Source organism: Bactrocera tryoni, chromosome 5 (genome assembly GCF_016617805.1).
Source record: "Bactrocera tryoni isolate S06 chromosome 5, CSIRO_BtryS06_freeze2, whole genome shotgun sequence".
In the NCBI taxonomy this organism is placed as follows: domain Eukaryota; kingdom Metazoa; phylum Arthropoda; class Insecta; order Diptera; family Tephritidae; genus Bactrocera; species Bactrocera tryoni.
Window position 1 is genome coordinate 79,202,780 of NC_052503.1, and position 21,471 is coordinate 79,224,250.

General features: G+C 40.6%; 1 long non-coding RNA gene across 1 annotated transcript in view; it reads right to left on the reverse strand.

Moving 5' to 3' along the window:
* The window catches only part of LOC120779051, a 209,549-nt gene that overhangs the window by 154,141 nt on the left and 33,937 nt on the right, over positions 1-21,471 (reverse strand). Inside the window, exon 2 of the long non-coding RNA XR_005705600.1 lies at positions 12-47. This is a non-coding gene — a long non-coding RNA (uncharacterized LOC120779051). The remainder of the gene's footprint in view (positions 1-11; positions 48-21,471) is intronic.

Below are 21,471 nucleotides of genomic sequence, written 5' to 3' on the forward strand. Positions count from 1 at the left end.
GTATGACTTACCTTAGCAGATTTCGGCTGGTGTTTGAGTGGAGAATGCTGGAAATGAAAAGTAGAAAATTTTAAAAAATTATTTTTGAAGGTATAGACAAAATTCAGCATACAATATATATTACACTTATAGTGAGAAGGGTGAAGTAAGTTAAAAATAAATTATAAATAAACTAAGATGAAAGTTTTTACAATGCTTCCTTATTTGAATGGCGCACCCAATATGTATAAATATTTATGATTTATTTATTACTTTATTAATAAATTCAACTTGTTTCAGCTAAGACGAAAGAAAAAGAAGTTGAGTTAACTCTTTCTATTTCAAAGACGCCCACATCTATACTTTAGTATGACAGCTAAGCTTTACGTAGTGTATTTTGAGCGCTGAGAGTTGAGTTCAGCCTCAAAATGTAAAATGAACCGTTCAACAACTACCGATTCCTCGACAGCTAACATTTATGTCATAACATGAAAACTAAACAAAAATTTTGACAGTACTGAAGGTCAGTTACCCACAAATTTCATTGTTTTTGCAGTATTTTGGCATTTATGTCACTTTTTTTGCATGCTTTTTGGCGTGGCTTTGGGTCGAACTTAGTTGAGCTGCCATGACAGCTTTTCAAATGTCTCACCAAACATTCAGGTATGTAAAATACAAACATTTTAGAATACAAAGTTTACATAATAAGCCGCGATTTCAATTTGTGGTGCAATTGTGGGATATATGAATACGTAACAGAACAGTGGGCAAATATGTTATTGTAAAATTATGTGAAATATTTTTAAAAATCAAGGGAGAGGCCGAAAGATTACGAAATACGCCGGCAAAGAACTGACAAGTTGCATGCATCAGCTTCTTTGCAAAATATGGTCGGATGAAAGCATGCTGGACGATTGGAACTTATTGTTCCGAATCCACAAACAGGCGCACCCCACAATCTGCCCCAAATACCGTAGGATAAGCCTCCTTAATATTGCATATGAGGTCTTACCGAGCGTATATCAGTAAAGAAGAATATTAAGGCATAACAAGGTTCAATTTATAAAGTTTGCTGAAAATTTTAAGCTCATTATGATCAAAATTGTATGAGGTAGCTTCGAAAACGTATTTTGTTATTTATACTTTCTTTAAGAGGTACTATGATATTACCCGTTTAGTTTCAATACTCTCTGAGGACTGTGGATTTGAAGTCACTGTACCGCTTAACAAAATTTGACATGTATTTATTTGTGCGAGGTTGTTGTTGCGTAGCGGTGCACTGTTGTTGCTTTCATATCTAAACGCGTGATCAGTTTTGGGAGGCGCTTATACAACATGTCAAACGGATATCCGACAAAGTACCTGAGTGACCGCATGACATGCATTTCATTATGCTTGTATGGCAACAAAACGGACGAATTTACAAGTACACGTAGTTAAGAGTATTAGTGAGGACATAAAACTTACCGTGTACCGTGTACCGTGTACCCCGACTCGACACGAAGCAAAACATAACCAAAATACTCAACTACTAAAACTATGTCAGTAAATTGACAGACATTTGACAGTGGCCTTTTGATAGTAGCTATCTGACAGAATATATTTTACAAGAGCCGCCTGAGAACAGTTATTTGATGGTAAGGATTTGATGACAGACATTTGACAGCAACTGTCTGACAGCATCAGTTTGACATCAAACATTCGACATATGCTTTTTCACATATTTGACAGCAGTAATTTAACAGTTGCGGTTCGACAGCAGTAACTTCACAACAAATTCAACAGCAGCCATTGAACAATAATAATCTGACGGTATTTGAAAACAGCTTGACAGGAGCTACAAGTATTTTTCGACACCTGTTTGACAACAGCCATTTCATAGCAGGTGTTACACAATAGTCAATCAACTGGTGCTATTTGACAGAAGTCTTCCGTAAAAACAATTTGACAATTGAACAGTAGCAACTTGACAATATTCGATAACATCTCTTTGAATGTCCACTTTTGCTCGTAGGTACTTGGCAGTAAGTAGTTCTTCGTAATTGCTATCCAACAGCTACTTTTTGACAGCAGCCCTTTGACAGAACACATTTGATAGCAGAAACAAACTAACAGCGCTCACTTGACAACCAATTTGAAAGCAGCCATTTGACAACAGCCATTTGACAACAGCCATTTGACAGCTGTCATTTGACAATACCATTTTACAGCACCCGTTCGACAACAGCCCTTTGAAAGCAGAGCACAAATACTATATGGAGGTACTAATCTAAAGCATGCAATTAAATAGACATATAAACAGGTATGCCAATATGTAGGCAAATGGCCTAGTAACAAGCAGTTGCCGGAAGCTGCCACAGAGAAGCTGCCACAAACTGCATTGCTCCAAAATAAGCGAAATCGCACGCACACCGACGCACTCATCAGCGGACGTCGAATAAACAGGAGCGCAAACGCCAGTGACACGCTGATACACTCACCGGGTATGCGATATCCCGTAGTACTACATCATTGGCGAGCAGAGACACCAACACTTGCACACACACACTTCTCTGTATGCACAACGGTGGATGTGTGTAAATTTGCTTAGCTGCAGGCACCGATAGCATAGATTGTTATAGCGCATAGCGTTGATGCGCCGTTAATAATGCCGCTAAACGTTAGAGTATCCAAGCTGCAGTGTTGTTTTTGTTAATAGTGTGGCCTGTGAAGCAATTCATGTTTAGGCTGGCCTATGGCGCTCGGTATTTGCGCGTGTAGCGCTGCGTACGCAACGCACCTGATCATAAATACATTAATGCATTTGGTCGAGGCATGTATTGGTGCGCATAAAATGTTTAGAAACAATAAATGCTGTTATGGATTTTACAGCACGTTTACGGTGCGGAATTTTAATGAAATATTTGCTCTAACAAGTAGGTTAATAGCAAATTTAGATTAAATTTTAATCAAAAATGCGGCAAGTGGGGCTTTTATGCGATAGTTGGAATAGAAATTGTTGAAAGTCTACTATATAAGCAAGTTTAAACTGTCATAAATTAAAACTACAATGCGGAAACACAACTTGGGAAATTGTGATTGTAGGCTTAAGTCTTTGGGTTTGTATATAAGTATTTAGTTCTGAATTAATCTTAAAAAATTATGCTTGAAAAACAACCTCTTATACGATTTTTATTTCAGACACTAAAAGAGATCAAAGTTTAATCTTCGAAAAAGTGTCATATTTCTATAACAGATATTTAATCATACTTTAAGAATCAGGTTTCACTTAGTACTTCTATGACCATAGAAAGGCGCATCTTGGTGAGAGCGAAGAGTTCCCTTGACCACCTGCGATTTATCCAGGGCCAGGAGTATCTTGCGACTGCACAGCTGCTGTTAGTTGATCAAGGCTTGCTGAACTGGGCTGAGTCCAGTCCAGTCCAGTAGCTAACTACAAGAATCGAACGGAACTCCTACAAGGCTCAATTTCGCAGTAATTGAGACTAAAGTGCATATTCTAGCAAGCTTATAAGCCTTACAATTTCGTGCAATACCACTGTGGCCAGACTTCCTAACTAGTATAATTTCGATCGTATCGATATTAGAGATCCTTCCACTAATTTCAGCGCACAGTCGCGAACTCAAGGCTTTTAACGCTGCCCTAACATCGGAGGAGAAAGTCAACACCCTAAAGGAGGCTGCGCTCCAGAGCAGAAGATCTACTAGTTCCCAACAGTGTATTCCTTTATCAACTTCTTCTTTGAAAGCTTACCTCCTGTCCTCCAGTGACGCCTTACCTCCTATCCCTCCCTCGAAGTTATGTAAGCGGAGAAGCCACAGTAAGAGCTGGGTTCAGCGATCTGGTAAGCCAACTATTTTGGAATGAAGTCAATACAGGGAAACCGCTCTTTCCTCGATGTTGGGTTTTCGCTAGAGCTACCCGACTTGGATGAGCGCCAGAGGCTTCACATTGGTAGTAAATTCAAATGGAGCGGTCCGATGAGTACATAGTGAGCATAAGGAACTTGAAAATATTAATGCATTATTAAACATAATCTTATTCTCTTGGATGGCTTGACCTGATAGCATAACTACAGCTTCATTAACCCCTCTGGAAAACAAATTTTATGGAAGGTAGGTAGAGTAGGTCAATAATCTAGTAATCCTGCCCAAAGCTCTACCCGATGAGTTTATGAAAGTACAATAACATGAGATTACTTTGGAAAGCTAAGAAAATACTCAGATCTATATAATCTCTTTAGATTTATATTTTTCCACAGTTTCCACGGGGACTACAGAACTTTAGCTCCTCAATAACAAAAAGCTCAAACAAAACCAAACGGCATTCGGCGGTCGTGGCATATTGCCACCGAAGCCAATCATTTCATTACATACATTCTCACTCCACTTACAAACTTGAACCCCCTTGACCATGACAGTGTGCAAATGATTTTAAATTGCAATTCCTGCGGCTTTCAATTGGATTTTAAAACGAGCCAAACGCTTGTTAACGGCAAACTTTTAACAACAACATATAAAGCAAACTTTCAAATAGCTATGCGTCAGTGTGCACCTTCACAAAAATATTTGCACATGTCTAACGGTAAGTGGGCGTGCCGCTTTTGAAAATTTTGTAATTGCATTATTTATTTACACAAACAATTGAGAAATTTTGCCAATATTTCTCGTTAGACTAAACATAGCATTGCAATACCCAGCCAAGGCTTGTTGTTTGTGTCAGTCAGCAATTATGCGCCACTTTGCATACATTCAGGCGCATTGACTTTGTCATTGATTTTCGTTGGAAGGAGCGCGCGCATGGCAAGCCAACATGTGTGCGCGTATATCTACAATAACAACGCCAACAACAACAGCATCGTGCGCTGAGCAATTGGGAGTCGACTTGGTCTTTAATTGCATTTAATTGAATGCAATTTAAGTTGAACCGTTGTTTGAATTGTTTACACTTGTTTATGCGGCAGCAATGTCGCCAATTACTTGCCATCTGATTGGTTTCACATTTCAAGGGAGTTGTGGTGTTTTTTTTTGTTTTGTATTCACAAGCATTCATAGAGTGAGTGGAGTGTAGCGTTATAGTGGAGGCTAGAAAGGTACACATGTCAAAAGCCTTTAAATACCTACATATATAAAGCTAAAATTCATTCGAAAAGAAAGAATTGTGTAAGATGATGGATAAAAATGAGCTAAGGGTGTATTTGAAATACCGTAGACGCGGTAATACTCTTCTAATGGTACTGACGACTTATAAGATGATTTTATAGAGTTTGAATTTTAAAATAATTGTAGAGGGTCGAGTTCCAGAAACTTGGATTGAGTGCTTGGGATCCTTCAGATGAGTTATTTAGTGTGTTAACGATACATTTGAGGTGAACCACTGGCTAATACCATCGACGAAGATATATAAACGTTTAGGCGCTATACAAATAGCATCTTTATTCCTATAGTGATCTGTAGATTCTTCATATTTGTGCCCTGTTTTTTGCAGTTCTCATTGGGAACTCGTGACTTCCAATGAGTATAAGGTAGGTAAGAGTGTAGCCCCAGAGTCCAGAGGCTCAATTAGCACTAAACTCCATTTATTATAGTAAGGCACAGTTTTAAGAAGAATTCTTTAAATTCATTGTTAAAAAAATGGAGTCTAAATTGTACTTGAACATCACTTCCAAGCTAGAAAAATTCTATAAACCACAAGCGTTGAATAAGTAACCCCGATTGTGTCATTATCGCAAGTATTTAATATCAGTTAGCGCAATCGTAAATGGCTGCTGATGATAGACGAAACGGTGTTTTAGCCTTTTTGGACCGAGACAGCGGTCGAATCCATGGATATTAGAAAGATGAAAAAATGCAATAAAGTCAGGTGATTCGTCTCTTGTTTTGGAAAAGAAATGGCGCAATTAATAAAAACGAAGACAGCTTAAATAATATATATGCAGTAGCGCTTCTCTTTCCATGACAACGATCTAAAGTTGGTTGGAGGAGTTTGAGCATGGTCGTTGGTGTTTGACTACGCCCGGTTATGCCGAAAACAACTGACACGGAAAATAGCGGGACAAAGAACACGGATTATAAGAACACGAATTGAAGACGTTAATGCGCCTAAAATAGTGTGTAAGTTAATGACGCGGGATCGCTCCTACAACAATCGGGTATAAGTATCCAAAACGGACTCAGAGTTTTGTCTGACCCAATCGAAATTACTTCAGGAAATCACGACAGTCGGATCTAAGTACTCGGAAAACACTCGAATTTGTATGCGGCCAAGGACTGTTAATTCGACAGCTTCCTCAAATTACTTGTTTTCATACTTGAAAAGCCACCCAGTGGATAGAAAGTATAGTGGAATAATATGGTATTTATTGCCATGGAGGACACTGAACAAAAATGTGAGTGGAATAGGAAGACTATCGGTGACACCGAGGCCTACTTTTCAACCGATTTCCGATCTCCAGATGGTTTGAAAGAGCTGGAGCAGTGCTGGGTTAACTTCATCAACCTATAAATAAATAAGTCGTAATTTGCCAAAAATTTCGTTTAATTTTATAGTCTAAGTGTCTATCGGACCAAAAAGCCAAGTCAAAACCAAGCATTCCTAGTCTCGAATTTTTGTGCAGTCAAACCCAACCGTATATTGAAGCTGAGGCTTATGTGCCGAGTCTATTGAAGTCTAGCTCTACCAAGTTAGTGAAGAGTAAAAAATTGTTTAAGGAAAATATGTCTACAATCGAATAGAACATGACACTGAAATTCTGATTTTGCAATCCAACAATCTCACTGACACTAAACTGTAAGTCATCGCAAGATAGTTGCCAGAGACAATAGACGCTAATAAGAATCTACCATTGAACTGTGCGCAGCGCTTGTTAGGCATATTAAACATTCACTATATACATATGTATGTACATATCAGGCAGACACTATTTGCGCTTCATTAATATTCACTAAGTATTAAACAATTAATTACGAAACAATTGCAAGTGGCAACACCATCACACGCACAGCGCTGAGAAGCAGCACAAAATAATTGAAAACGCAGGCAAATATCAAGCAAAAAACAAAGCAAGACGGCAAATATTGAAGGTGCAGCAATGCCAGCTGCATTTGACTTTCGTCAAGCAACTATAACAACAACAGCAACAGCAACAACGACAATCGCAAGCTGTGCAAATAAGGCATGAAACAATAAGTGCAAGCCAAGTAGAAGATACTCGAAAACAAATTGACGGCATTCGATGAATGCGCAAATGAATGACGCTATAGACAAGAGTCATGCAAGCAAACGCAAATGAGTGTGTGTGTGTGTGGTGGCCATCTACCAATGAGTGCGTGCGTGCATGAGCAATTGAATAAGTGAGTGATTGCCCATGCAGCTATGCTATTTTGCATTTTATGGATACACTTGCTGGCGCAGACAGTAAACAATTTCACATTGTTGTTGTTGCTGTTTGTTGCTTGCTGCTGCTGCGGTAACTGCGGCTACGACGATTGCCAACAGCGTGATGGCTGGCCATAACCAATGATGGACTGTAGCAAACAGCAAGTCACAGGAGACACATAGCGAGACGAGATGTGTTGCTGTATGCATTGTACAACAACAACAAAGCTGGAAAAATTAAATGCCAACAAACAGGCAGGCAGGCAGTCAGACAGACAGCAGAGATAGTCAAAGCAGCCGACAAACAATTGTTACTGATACGCAACGGCAGGCAAGGTAAGACAACAAAAGGGTTAAAGTTGCGTGTCGTTGTATGTGTGTGTGTGTGACGCTGTGTGTTCAACGGCAAGCAAATAATTGCAAACGCTGCGTTTGCTTATAGAAAATACTCTTGAGAATTCCACAGCGCAAATATTTCGCACACGCACACAACAACAATACAACAACAAAGCACAACAACACTTTTGACAAGAAACGGCGAAACAGCTGGACGCATGCAAAATATATATTTGACAGTAACAACACAAAGGATATTAAGCAGCAAGAAATTGCTTACACATATGCGGCAGGTGGGTGGGTGTGTGTGCGTTTGTGCTTGTGCGTTGCGTGTTCTGCACGACAGACAGCCAGACAGACGGCCCTGCTGATAGGCAATACGAAAGTTCGCATGTAAGGTTGCAGGGGTGCAGGCTGGCAGGCTGGCAGGCAGACACAACACGCCGTTACAGCATGTTTGCGCCACACGGCAGTTTGAGTGATTGAAAGGCGCGTTCGACAGATGCGCTAACATTCGGTCAGACAGACAGACAGTCAGAGTTGGTTGAGGAGCAATGACAATTGACTGTGCAGCTCCACTCCACTCAACTCAGCCGCGCGCTCAGGCAGGGCTCAGCTGGGAGTAGCGACACACCGCACGACTATGCAAATGTAAATAAAATTTCCAACTTCAGCATGATTGACTGTGCGGCAAATAACAATAGAAACAACAAAAACAGCAAACAGCAATAATAATACAAATAAACAAGTATAATGCGATTTATTTACTGCTGCCGCCCCAAAATTTAATTTAATCATTTCAGACAATGCTAAATACATACAAATTTAATGACAATTGACAACACAATGCGGCAACATTTAACGAAGTTGCTTGCGATATGCTGGATATGCCCATACTTCGGCATATTTTCAGACGCAAAGTGGTATGAAAGTGAGTGCTAAAATAGCAAAATGGCAAGCTTAAAGATGTGGAGAGTCGAAGCAGCTTGAAAATAAAACTCTGAAACTCCAAAAAAATTAAAAGTAAATCGAGTTTTATTGGTGAGTCAAACAAACTATATGAGATGCACTAACCATATTGGAAAAGCCTCTGCGAAAAAGTAGATTGCTGACATGCCTCAGGCATAACCTCGCAAAGTATCCTTCTCCGTGAGTTATCTTAAGGATTTATATAAAAGGTGGACATTGAGCAATAAAGATATACTTTCAATGCTGCTTAATTCTCACTTTCCGGGCAATACATCCCAAAAAGTGGTAGCTCTCGAAGTGCCGCAAGAAAATGGTACAGCCTTGCCGGCCTTCTGGATGAACGGAATAAGACTTGAGCGATGACTCGCTGAAACCATTCAAGTCCTCCGGGCCCCACGGCATCACACCAGCGCAGAACTTGCTATCTAGCTGTCATGTAACTAGCTAGCAGCCTTTTATGCGAATTGGGTAAGACTGGAATATATTCATTTCGACTGGAGGTGAGTCAGAATTATGTTGAACCTGAAGACTGGTAAGGGCACCCACGTCACGGGCAAGGACTTAAGGACCATCAGCCTCTCCTCTTCTATACTGAAAACTTATGAAAGGCTAATAGACTGACTCATAAAGCGACGCATTCCACAGCATCAACTCTAAGAGCTCAAAGCGTTTAACGTAAAGGTTGGTTGGTGGATACTGCCATACATACTAATGAGCCAGGACTTGAGGAAGCCTTAAAATACTCGCTGTTGGAACCTTCCTTGATATTGGGGAAGCTCTAAATAACGTCTTGCCGGAAGCTCATGTATCGAACCTCATTTTCAGTCTTCTGTGCAACATATTGATTGTGACGTACTTCCCTTCAATGGATCTTGAACGTTAACGACCTACTGCCATGGTTTTATTTACTAGGAGATACAAAATTCTACAACACTGCGGCGGATGGGATTAACCCGTTTGCAACCTGTGGATACAGTGAAGTATTTAGGGATTGTCCTAGATAGGAAGCTCTCGTGGAAGTCTAGTATTGAGTAGAGAGCAAAGAAGGCATCAATTGCCTTATACTGCTGCAGAGGAGTCAACGGTTTAGGTCTTTGTGTGGTGTAGAGCTCTGGAAAAGGTCACTCCAACCATGGCTCGTAATGCCATTTGGTATATATAGCCTTAAATATCGCTAAAAAGTGCAACCCCGAAATCTGGGTTTCTAAATGAACGCATGTATAGTGGAGTCATCAGACCAAACTCTGACGGCTTCTTACTTTGTTATAAGACTAATATGGATGAAAAGCTACAGCGGAATCGCAAGCAATCGTAAGGCTGATGAGCTGGGAAGAAATGGTATTATAGCTCTTTGCTATCAGTGGAGTGGAATGGAGACCGTGGGGCTTCGCGGTAACTTGGCCAGCGCTGGGCTACAAACGGCTCATGTGCTGCCGCAAGATACTTTTGTCCCAATTCAGAGATTCATTCACCCCTTTTCTCTCAGTAGTGCTAGCCTCTTTCTCGTTATGGGAGTTGTAAGAAGCCATTGGCGTCCATATTGTAAGCTTGTGTGTAAGCTTGTGACCTTCCCAAGCGACCCCGTTCGCTCTATCGGCTCTTGAAAAGTTCCAAGAAGATCCACCATTTTTGAGCCTAATTTCAAGGATGATTTCCATTTCCATTGTAAACAAGCAAAATTACCGCATTTGGGATGAAGAGCAACACTTTGGTGAGCAGATAACTTCACGTTTTTGGAAGGTCGATTGGCCACCAGGAACTTGTGATATCAAGCCGTTAGACTTTTTTTCTTTGGGGATATGTAAAGTTTAAAGTCTATGCGGACAATCCTGCTTCCATACAGGCTTTGGAGCAAAACATCACTGGTGTCATTCACACAAGCCAGTCGAAATGCTCGAATGAGTAATCGAAATTTGGTCTCAACGGTTGGATCATCTGAGATGTTACCGCGGTCAACATTTGAAAGAGATAATCTTGAAAAAAATGCCAAAGAAGGTTCTTTTAAATGGTAATAAACATTCCTTATTAAATTTAAAGTGGCTGTGTGTGTTTTTTTTTTAATATAGGTAGGGAACCTATTTAAGCTTAAAGCACATCGGATGAATTCTAATGGGATAGTGCCGCCATTACAAAGCCTTTCCTATACCAACGTCAATCTCACCTACACTGTGGTGCTTCCTATAGATAACAGAAGAAACTCTGATTATCAAATATGGGCGGTATAGCCCTAGCAGCCAGCCTCCTAGCGAAAATGCGAGCATACAGCTTAAGGTGTAACAAGCTACCACGTACCTATTGCTCGATCTCGACCAGTTCGACAACCAATTCGTGAGTATTTAATTGTTAAGTAAGCAACGGAGGGCCAAAGCTCACAAAGAACTTTTGTATCATAAGATGATGATACCAATAATAGTTCTATAGTCCAAATAGACGGTATATTTCGACAACGGAAAAGATTTTAGCAAAAAAATGCTCAGGCTATTGCAGACATCTATATTTTTATTGGCTCATCGCAATAAATTGGTTGATATCTCTTCACTCTAAGTATTCAGAGGAGCCAGTTCGTTTATCTATCCAAAGGGGATTAAATAGCAAAACTTCGCTGTGCGATTAAAACCTTTACAATGCTGTGGGCATCAGTGAAATTAAAAATGTGTCAGTGTCCAACATAAATCATCCCCATATTATCAATATCATTATATAATTATTTCCGCAGCAAGACATTTGATACTTTTAATATCTGCTCACCGCAACGCAATTCAATTATCGCGCTCATTATGGAAATAAGTCGGTTTTAAATTACACTATTGCCCCAGAGCTATAGCGCAGCGGAAATCAATAAATAAGGAAATGAAAAATTGCAGTCACAGCAAAACTGTAAATTCTCCCCCGGGACAATTTCGCTCACTACTTATGCCACATAAAAAATGCCACAAACCACGAAAGCCTCCAACGCCAACTTTTGCACTTAATTAAGCCGCTTGCATGTCACTCAAATGACCTTCAAACATAATTTTTGATTGCTTTGACAAGTTCGTACACTAGTCAGCTACAACTACAACTACAGCCCTGCAACTATGTCGGCTCACCTGCAGGCAAATGCAGGTGAAATGCCAACACAAAAACGTTGCTCACAAAAAAGTTTGCATAAAAGCGGAAAGCGGGAAGGCATGTATGTATGTATGTGAGCATTTGAGGCAGCAGAGAAAAGATGAATTCATAAATTGAATTCACGCAAACTGGCAGCTGTCAATGTCAGTCCGTGTTGTCGTTGTCGTTGTCGCAGTCGCCGTTGTTGCACAAGTGATGCTTTTTCATAGCATACCACAAGGCGCGCGCCGCCAAGCTCGGCCAATATGCAACTGACTGACTGACAATTGTATGCAGCAACAGCAACGAGCATGAATGAGAGCTTAAATGTGGGGGATGGGTTAGCAGATGGACGGGCCACCGCCGTTGCGGCAATTTGTGTGTGGAGACTGATTTCGCAACACCCGACAAAAAGTTTTTAATTACATTACGAAACTGTGTAACTAGTGAAAGCGGAGGCGGTGAAAGGCGCTGAGTAGTGCAAGCGCAAGTGCAGCTGTAGAAGTACAAGTAGTTGTAGTTGTAAGAAAGGGCTTGACGTCGAAGATGGCGCTGCTATAATGAGGCAAAACCTTTGCAGAGGCATGCAATGAAAAGTGGCGGCGTGGCGGGACGCACTTGGACTTGTCATTAAAGTGAGTTTTGTTTTACTTTTTGCCTCACCTTTTCATTACCAACTTTTCGTTGCAAGGTTGTCTTATTTGTTGCCTTTTGAAAGCCGTAATTGACATGAATTGATGAGCTGAACTGCGTCGCTCTGTCAACGTAATAAAAATTAAAGAACAAAAATACCTTTAATAAAGAAACGTCAGTGTAAATGACATATTTTTTGTTGGCAATGTGTTGCATGGCAGAAGGGATCGGTGGCACTTCTTTGTAAATGATGTTTGCGAAGTACCTATTAAGAGCACCTATAAGCATTACGTTCCATATATGTGTTTCAAGAAAAATACAGTTGTTGAAGACGCCACCGTTGGCCTCGTCTGGCATCACTAACATCGTTCGGCATCATCTGACTTAGTTAGAATCGTTCGGAATAGTTTCGAGTCATCCATTTTTGTTCATGACGGCTTCCTTCGTTAGTATTCAGCAGCGTCTGGTATCTTCCAGCAGAACCTGACATTTTTAACACCGTCTGACGTCATCTAGTTCCATATTTAAAGTCCGGCATCGTTTTAAATCATACGTTTTTGTTGGTGTCGCCTTGCTTTGTCAGCAGCCGGAATCGTTTGGTACATTACAGCAGGATCCGGTATTATCGGTCGTCCTTAACTTTTTTCGGTGTCAACTGGATCCGTTAGCACCGTCTGGAATAGTTTTGAATAGTCCATTTTTGTCTTGCTTCGTTAGCAATCGACATCGTCTGATACATTCCAGCGGGATCCGATATTATCTAGCATCCTCGATAACGTCTGGCGTCTTCTGGCTCCATTAGAAACGTCCGGCTTCGTTTTGAATTGTCAATTTTTCCATTATCTTGAATCGTTCAACATCGATACGCATTGTTGCCACCATTCGATGTCGTCCACCATCGTTAACATTGGCATAGTTTGCATCACTAGCAACGTCCGTCGTCACATGGCTCCTTTATCTTATGCATCTTATTGCATAGGCCATTTTTATTGGACTAGTCTTTCCTAATCAGCATTATCCCTTATCGTTTCCACTTGAGGTAGTCTGATATCATCCGGCAGCATTTGATATTGTCTGGAATCCTTCAAATTGATTAACATCGCCTAAATATGTTGGTATAGTGCTATATTGTTATCATCTCCCTTCTTCGTCTGATATAATTTGACTTTATCCGGCATCTTTTTTGAATCAGCCAGCTTTGTTGACATCGTCTTACATCAGTAGTTTCCGACAACATTCGGATTCGTCCGATATGTTCCGGTATTGCCAGGTATTATTTGATATAGTTCGGCCTTGCACCATTTCGGTATAACCTGGCCTCATCCGGCATCTTTTTGAATATCGGTAGCATCCGAAACCAATTTAGACTCGTCCGGTATCGCCTTGCATTATCATCATTTCAGTAGTTGTAGCATCTTGTTACATCGTAACCTTTTTTTGGTATTGAAAAAACTACAGAATGCAATATCTACAGTATAGTACAAGTATACGGCTCACTCAACGTATGTATCTAACCAACTTTCTCTAAAGAGAACTCATCTTGAACCACGGATCAGCCGGAATCCTTCATTTTGTCTCATCAAATGCTCGAATGATGTTTTTTCATGCCTCTTTGAACCTCCAGACACCCCCTTTTATAGATTTTAGAAAATTTGTAACTTTCTAAAAACAAAAATGACAATAAGGCCCTGTATTTATTTAATACGTGGAAGAAGATACACATTTTTTGAGGCCAATTGGAATGTGAGATACTCGTGTCACTGTCGCATGCTTAATAGGTGTCTGTCAAGCGAGTTTTAATGTAACGGTAAACTGTTTAATTTCAATGTAATTTGAGCTCAGCAAAGTTTTCAAGTATTTTACTAAGAAGTAGAAGAAATGAAGGCGAAGTAGAAGAAATGAAGGAAAACGAAATACGAAAGAATAAAGAGACAGTTCAGAATCGATATTGTAAGCAGCATGGCGCAGTATTCTATTTTTTAGTTCCGAGAGTTTTGCTTGATGAGTCAAGTTGTCCAGAGTTAAGTACTTTCTCTACTTCTAAAATTCGAATAACTTCCTTTTAATAGAGCTATGAAGAGTGAGAATTTATAATTGCTGAAATGAGACATTAAATTTAAAAGCGGATTTCAAAATTACTAAGCTTCCTCAATAGTCAGCACACCTTCTTAGGTCCCTTAATAACTATATATAGGCTCCTAATGAGCAAAGCTACAAGTTTTCAAGTATTTTTGAAATAGCATTTCGCGATTTTGAACAACCTGGAGGTAGGACCATTAGCATTTATTGCATTTAAAGTACAAATGCAGAATATCAGCTACAATATAATATGTAGTAACATATTTACTGAGGCGCCATCTAGCGTTTGTAAGAGTTAGAGGAACACACTACAGTGGCTCCATAACGCTGCCTTGGAATTATATAAAGTTGGAAAGCCACACATATAAATACATTAATTTATTCATACATATTTATATATACATATATCACATATACACACTGATAGTCTAACTTATTTGGCGGCGGGCACTCTATTCTACGAACACACAGTGTCACAATCCATAACCATTTGCTACATTTTCCAGTTTGCATATTGCTCTGAGACTACATTTTACACCACACCAGCCACTTGCTAGTACACGCCAGCAGCCCCTCATATAAATGGAGATAAATTAATCTCGCTAGTGTCAACACTTCGAACGGTCCCTGACCGCCGTCGGCGCACAAACGCCCGCGCACATACTCTATGCCCCACGCGCGCACCGCTTTCGCCGCAGGCGTCAATAGTCAAGTGAGAATTCACGCCAATGCCAACCCAAGGTTCCGGCTATGCATTTGTATATGTGTATGTATGTATGTATGTGTGCGTATGTAGTCAGCGCGCCTGCAGCAGAGAGCAGAGCCTTGACAGCAATATTGCATTGCAATTGTTCGCTTTGAACAAATAAATTAATCGCGTGCAACAGCACAACAAAACGTCACAAAATACAAGCGCAGATATCTGCAAATACATTGAGACACATTGGTGTATATATGTGGCTATTGATACATTGCGAGCGCTCAGAGACGCGGCGTAAATGCTATTGTGTTGCAGGCGTAAGTACTTGGCTGGCTGGCTGGCTGGCTGGCTTATTGCTGTCGCTTGCCTTGACGGTGGTAACAATTAATAATGGCTGTAGTTCATTGCACGCATTCATATTGATTACACATACACACACCCACTCACATACATATACGCAAACAATTATATGATAATGGGTATATCAATAAAGCTAGAAAATTGTGGAGAAAATAACAGAAATTTATTTGAGCTATGGATTTGGAAGTGAGTTAGGCTATATATGTATGTGTGTATAAGATTGCATGTATGTATACATTAGAACGATATAAGTATGTGTGTGTAAGCGTGAGTCAAGCAACTATATTATCTATTGTCATCCACGACTAATCCAGCCATCGAACCTTTTAGACACAGCAATACTCAACCACAAATGCTGGGCATTACCCCTCAACCATTAACACACCTTCCCCCACACACATTCCAACGTTATCACAGCATTGCCCACACACCCACACATGCGCAATTTATGCCCACAAATCATCATGAAAATGATACCTTATCAAACATTCATTTATTTATAGGAATCGCTCATTCTTTCGACGTTCATAATAAGTTTGCGCATCCACCCCCCGCCGCTTATCGACGCCAATTTTGCAATTTGCCGCAGCCGCTAGCCACACAGAGACATACATACATACAGACAGACAGATACAGACAGGGGTGCATACTAAGTCAATATTTAGTTTGCAATTGTTATTCAGTGCAGGCGCACCAATCAATGGCAGCTCACTTACTTCTGCCAACCAAGTTGCATAGGTCTCCACAGTTTTTGTTTTTGTTGTTATTGTACGCCTGTAAAGCTCATACTACGCCCCTGTCCTTACCCTGTTCTTCATAGGCATTAGTGTGAGTTGAATGGACTTGTAAGTGATATGCGTTGCTCGATTGTTGGCAGTAAGGATTTTCAGTTCCAATGCCTTATGTCAGCATAATGATGTTGGCTGAAGGATAATAAAGTTGATATTTGTCTTCGGATAGTAATTATATGTTTAGGAAAAGGCGCAGCTGGTCAACGATATGCATGCGAAGTGCGTGCCGAGGCTAAAGTGCCACTTTTATTGAATGAAGATGGCGGAGTTCATATATTGAGAGAGAAGGATATTAAAGGGGTATGGAAAATATTGAAACATTAAGCTTAAATAGTTTATAAATTTAATGAAAATATCACTTATCAATAATTATCATTTTCATATACAAAAATTTTTTATATAAAAAAATTTGATTTTGATTTATCAGTTTCTATGTTAGCTATAGAGTTCCAACAAATGAGCAGCTTCTTGGGCAGAAAAGGATGTGTGCAACATTTAAGATTGCCATCTCAAAAACTGCAGGGTTTGTTCGGTTCTGTATGTCTGGAACGCGCGTATATTTGGATCAGTCCGGGTCAAATTTGATCATCTGCAAGATCTGAATATACATGATCAGAGCGAACAGTGGATATACAAAAATATATATAAAACTGAAGGGCTTATTCGATTCTGTATATCTAGACAGCGCAGCATATTTGGACCAGTCCGGGTCAAATTTGATCAACTGCAAGATCTGAATATACATACATGATCAGAGCAGATAGTTCACATATGTATGTACATACATATATTTAGCTCCGAAACTGCGCTAACTTCTCAGCTTTTTGCTCAGATTGCTCAAACACCTAACTTCGACTAACTCTGCTGCTGCTAGATTAAACTAATGATGTAACTATAGCGGTAATAGTTGTTTTTGTGTTTATTGCTTGAACCTAAACGCAACAAACGCTCCCTTTCGCGCTAAGTCCGACAGCTTGCACAACAAAAATTAGTCTTTATGAGTTTTTGCATCACAGCGATACACAAGAGATTGCGCAAATGCCACAAAACTGCACAGACTTCTGCTTGTGTGTATGTGTGTATGACTAACAGCATTCTTTAAACCCTTGCTAAGCGCAGCAATACGGTTATAAGAATGAAGTTCACGCAAATGTTGCATGCAACTGACTGTCGCAAATAGTTACGCCAGTTGTGGCCATAATTCGTTGCCTACTTGCAGGCGCAATGAGAATTGCGATGGAAACTATACTCACTATATTCACTGCATTGCATGCGTGTGTGTGTGAGTGTATGCGTGCTTAGTAGTCATGGCTTAAGGCACTATTTGTGTCATTTAGCGCTACATAAAGTTGCCACAACAAAATACTATCTGCTACTTTTGCAGATATGCCACCGCACTTGCCACTCCCCACAAATAATAACCCGCACTTAATGAGTTTGACACTTTGCATGCGCCGCATACACACTCACATACATATATCAACTTCATGCTGCAACTTATTTACAAGCACACATGCTTACTTTTTACGCACTTGCTTAGGAGTGCTTAAATACTTGGACTGGACTCATAAAAAAGCGCTCAGCAGTTAGGGTTTGCAGTGCTAAAAACCAGCGCCTCGTAAAAGAGAAAAACTGCGAGTAATGTTGCAAGCAGCTCACAGACTGCTTTACTTGCTCAATATATGTGTTTGTGTGTATGACCGTATGTGTGTGTGTGGGTGCGCCTCTTTTGCTGCTTGTCGTTTCACTTTTTGACAGTTATCAGCCCCCGCTGGAGCTTGCGCCAGCGCTCGCCATTTGTTTATGCCCAAAGCTCGTTCATTGCAACGCCGCACAACTTGCAACATTTTGTGCATTTTGTTGTTTTGTGGCATTTATGCAGTGCATTTGCTGCATACAGTAAACTTTTGTGGGCCCAAAACTTTTCTTTGTTACTTCCAAACATAGATTTTTAGTTGCGACAACAACAGCAAACACAAACGCTTTACAAAAAACAAACAAACAAAGCGACAGCTGCAGCCATGCCAACATTGCCAGCAGTTTGTGGTCACTTTTACGATTTCCTACACTTTACTACAACAACAAATACGTAATAAAAACTAAAAATGAAAGAAAATAAAGCAGAAGTTCCACAGAACTTAAAAATATTACTAAACCACCAACAACAAGTGTGTAAAATACAATAATAGCTGTTGCATGTGGAGTTAGTTGTACAGTTCACCCACATATATTCACACAAGCGTAGACGTGTGGCACTTTACTCTTAACCGTTTTAGTGGCAGCAAATTTTAGTGACAGTTCGACTATCGAAAATAGTTTGGCAATTCGAGGCAAACGAAATCTAAGCAGTCAGAGGAGACTTGGTCGGTGTGTGAAATGTGCCGAACTGGCAAGCAGCGTTGGAAAAAATAAATAATTTGTATTGAATTCCTTGAAAAAGGAAGGACCTCGAAAAGTTAGATGGTGGCTATAATCAGTGTACAGTCGCTATAGTTAGTGTACAGTGTAAGTAATAGGACTGAAAAAAATTAATAAAACAATCGTTACATTTCTTTAAAAACTTTCAAAATAGGCTCTTTCAGGACGTGAAGCCGTCACGAAAGGCATTCTCCGTTCGAGGGGTATGCTGCTTAAGTCCCCTCTGTCGTCTCAAATTGCTTGCCTTTCATCGGCCTTTTCAGGCAAGGAAGCAAAAAAAGGTCCAGGGAGCCACATCTGGGCGCGACTGCAGAAGCGTTGGGATGCCGGCCTTTGTTAGGTACATAGCTGTTCATAATAAAGGCGGTGTGAGCCGGGTCGTTGTCGTTGCAACTTCCAATCGACTGTGATGTCTTGTCAGACCCGATTGACCTTTCGTTTGAGTCTCTTGAGGACTTCAACGTAAAAAGCCCGTTGCGTTGGCGGTTTGTCCAGGAGGAATAAATTCATGGTGGACGATGTCTTTGATGTCCAAAGAGACAATAGGCATCGTTTTCACTTTGAATTTGCTCATTCTTCCGGTTTTCATCAGCGACCTCTTCCCGGCCCTCCAAAAAGGTCCACTTCTTGTTAAAGCAACATCTGGGTAAGCCTGCTTGATCATATCAAACGTCTCTGTCGCAGAATTTAATCGCGTACCTCTGCTCTAACGAACGCTCCATTTTCGGCTTGCACCACTCACAGGAACACGTGGCGCGAAAATGTTTGTCCTGACTCCCAGATGCTCGGAGACAACTGACCAGCAGCTCGTTCGTTAGCTGGGAACGCCCTCTATCTAGTCCAGTCCAGCACGCTCCGAAGTACAGTCGCGGCGGAAGAAAATCAGTCCTTATACTTTCCGGATAAACCCTGACGCTTGGTATTCCCACACCAACCAAATGTACCTGCCTGTATTCAATTCAATGAGCTCACCACCCAAAATTTTGCATAGAAGACGCCACCTTTCAGTCACAACGCCCAGCGAAAGAGCAACGCTGCGCCGCATAACGAGTTTAGCAGCTTTTATGAATAAAGCATGTGACCGACAGTGAGACAGCTGCGCATGCAACGCTGAGTGACAGTTGCGCGCTGCTTTTATGCGGATGCTAGACCCAAAAGTATGCAAAGCCGTTAGATCGCTATTGTTGTTGCGGTAATTTTTCGCTGGGCGCTGTTGTTATTGTTGTTATTTCACAAGCCATTATACGTTGTTGCATGCAATGCTTGTAATGGCAGCGATGGTTGTTGCTGCCCTTATTGTAAACTTTGTCAATGCGGTTGGCGCACAGCTGAGCAGCACAATTTAGAGGCGTCGAGCCTCTAGTCGACCTCAGTGTGGCAAGTATATCTATATGCAACACCAACGTTGCCTAGTTTTCCGCGTGGGTGTGTGTGTGTGGGTAGGAATTTGACCGACTAACAATTGCAATCTTTTTGCTTTTTATTTTATTAGACTATTTGTTGCATGGCCGCTTGTTGGCAGTGACAATTGCACAAGTGTAAATAAAAAGATGCAAGGCCATTTTATGGCACAAAATAAAAGTGAAGAGCACATAGTTGAAGTATGTTCAACAACGGAAAGTTTTAAGGCAGAATAAGCAAAGTCTAACCCTCGCAGTCGTGTGTTCTTTTAGATGTAGTTAAGTCCAGTAGTTCCAGTCACTTTCTTCGACCCATATATTCAACCAGAGCTCCTTAAATCTATGAAGACGGAGCAAGTTAATATTCGAGAGGTCTCAGAATACTGAGTAACGTAGTAAAATTGTCAAAAACATTGGATGAACGATCTTCATAGAACATTAAATTGATAAATCGAGTCACGGTACCAATTTTATGTCTGTAGAAGTCGGTTGTTGCTGACTCGACAAGTGCGAGTTGAGCAAAACTTGCTTAGAGTTGACAGCTATGATCTTGGGAAGGTGGGAGCACTGGACCCCGTTTAGAAAACCTCTTTATTATGGGGTCTCTTCACTAAAAATTCCTTGAATGTCATACCAAAAAACTGGTTTTATGAAAAAACCTTTAATAGATAAATTAAGAAAAATGTGAACCCTTTCTTTCAAATCAAGTCCTCAGAGTCCATTAATAAGCGCTGAATACTAATTGGATCGTAAAAAGAACTCAAAGTAAAGGATAGTGTGGTGGAAGGAGAACAGCACTTTCCGCTCCGTGCCAAAATGCTTCTAGGTGGATGCAACCTCGCAGGGTTTAAGGAAATAATCAGCATACCCCCGAGACGAATTCCACCTCTTTGTCACGCTCTATACAGTGCACTGAAGGCTCAGGAAGCACTTGTCCAACATGGGCATATTATCCTGCGCAAACTGCCGGTCATGAAGAGGCAACTTTAGAACAGCTGATTCTGGATTGCCCAACAATTTTCAAAAGCAGGCTAAAGGCCCTAGTTTCCATCTACGTGAGCAGGGATCACCTCACCTCAGTAGCGCCACCAGGCTCCTGTAATTGTTCAGAATGCTGAATCTTGGTGACAAATGTGATATAGGGGAGGGCACAATAGACCGTAGGTCGCAGTGTAAAACCTCAATCTTTACTATCTATCTATCTAAAGGATAGTGAAATCCGACAGTCACAGTCAACCTTAGATCGAATCACCAACTGACTTAGCTACTTTGTAAGCTACAGCAGTGGGCTCAAAAGTGAATGAAAGCTCCTCATAACTCAAAGAAAATGAATGGAAA